At 60.6% G+C, this 1,925-nt stretch overlaps 1 protein-coding gene across 1 annotated transcript in view; it reads right to left on the bottom strand.

Moving 5' to 3' along the window:
• The window catches only part of CCDC71 (coiled-coil domain containing 71), a 4,291-nt gene extending 4,087 nt beyond the window's left edge, over positions 1-204 (bottom strand). The window contains exon 1 of the mRNA XM_008565788.1: positions 123-204. The gene's annotated coding sequence lies outside the window, so the exon portion shown is untranslated. The remainder of the gene's footprint in view (positions 1-122) is intronic.
• Positions 205-1,925: the final 1,721 nt, after the last annotated feature.

Raw genomic sequence — 1,925 nt, forward strand, 5'->3', positions numbered from 1 at the left:
GTTATTACGGGTCGGGCCGGCGGAAGACGCGGATCCGGGAAGAGTCAGCCGCCGGCCCGGCCGCCCTGCCGCCTCGCCGGCCGCCCCTCCAAGGCGCGGCTAGGCCCGCGGCTCCAACCTACCGGCGCCGCCGCGGGGACCCAGGACGCACCTCTGCGCCGCCTCCGCTGCTCCAACATGGCCGCCCGCTGCGAGCCGGAAGTGAGCCGCTCTTCCGCTTCCGGGACCCGGCCCGCCCTATTGACCCTTGACCCCGAGACCCCATTTTCCCTCAAGCTCTGGGGTGGGGCAGATTGGGTACCAGGGAGGGCTGCCTGGAGGTGGTGGCCGCAGAGATCGCTCCAAACCTATTCAGTACTGTGCGGGAATCTTGAGGAGCCGAGGCACCCTCGAACGCGGCATCTTATATGGTCCTAAGTGGACCTGAACACATCCACCTGGGCAGAGATCTGGCGGTGATCTAGGTGTAAATGAAGGCCGTGGCCGGGAAGGGATTGCCCCAGGAGAGGGTATGTGCGCCACGGAGAAAAGCCAAAAGCTGGGGCTGAATCTTGAGGAGTAACTCCCTGGGGAGGGAGAGGAAACAGGGCCTGCAAAAAATTCTGAGAGGAAGGACAAGCAGCAGGAGGAAGCCGAGGTCACAAGGGGTGAAACTTTAAAGATACCAGAAAGATTTTAGTTGAGACAAGGACCACAGGGACCCCCTAATTTTAACTATATGGTGTTCCATGGTGACTTTTGCAAGAGCAATTCGAGGGGGCATAGTGGCGGCTGACTGCTGAGGTGGCAGATAACAAGGAGGTGGAGGCTGTGAGGGCAGATGGCTTCAAGAGTTTGACTGGAGGGGAGAAAGGAGAGATGAGAGGAAAATATCTAAAGGCAGGTGCCTTGTAAGTGCTTAATTGCTGGAAAGGAGGGGGAGGGGGCCTGGAAAAGGACCAGTGGTAAATATGAGGGGGTCTGCAGGGCAGTGTAAACACCCTGTGGGGGGAGGCACCAGTGCCTCAAGTGAGGAGCAAGTTGGTGGTGAAGTGGGGTGGATGGAGGCCTTCTAGTCAAGGTCTGTGCAGTCTGTAACCAGCCCTAGCACCACCATTTCTTGTAGGACCTCTGACTACAACCGCCAGCCCGTGAAAAGGGCTGAAGACTCTCCCTGGTGTTGGGGAGGGTCTACCCACACTCTGGGCAGGCCACACTGGCTATGGCACCAGTTTGCTCTCGTTTGATTCCAGAGTTGGCTAGAGACAGGCCCAGGACCCTAAAGATGGTCTGTCACAAAGCACCTTGGGCCCCAGAGTAGCCCAGGTCTCTGGCCCTACAGGATGAGGCCAGAGTGACCCACTGGGGAGGTCCCTTAGCCTCTGACTCTTCTAGCTCATCCCCTGCTCAGAGTTACCCCTCCAACAATTCTCCCCACCCAGGCCTGTGGAAGAGCCTGTCAGGACCTGAGGCGGGCACTGTCTGATCCTCCATTCCCCACTAGCCTCAATGTGCACTACCGGACCTATCCTGTGCCCTGCTTTGTGCCCGGGCAAGGGCGACTCAGCCGGCTGCCCCCACCAGAGGCCCAGGCCATTCCCTGAGCGGCCTACAGGGGGCGCTGCCTCGAAGCGTGTCGCTGGGCCCCTCTGAGCTCAGCGGCGAGGAGCGAGCGCCGGCCCCTCATTGTCTGCTAGCCGGCTCCACCGCTGGCGCACCCAAGCTGCGTCCGGCTCAGAACGACCTCTCGCCATGCGTGCACTTGCTGTGCCGCTCACTGCTGCCTCATTTCTATCACGCCTAAGGTCGGACCCTCAATCCTCGCACGCCCGGTGTCCACATGTCCTTTTGTAGTTTGTGTGTGAGAGTGGTTCGGCGCGTTCTGCTCTGGCCGCGGCATGTGCAGGGTTAAGGCAGGCGGCGGCTTCCCCGAGTCTAGGGGGGCG

Source organism: Galeopterus variegatus, unplaced genomic scaffold, assembly GCF_000696425.1.
Source record: "Galeopterus variegatus unplaced genomic scaffold, G_variegatus-3.0.2 Scaffold203, whole genome shotgun sequence".
Classification (NCBI taxonomy): Eukaryota; Metazoa; Chordata; class Mammalia; order Dermoptera; family Cynocephalidae; genus Galeopterus; species Galeopterus variegatus.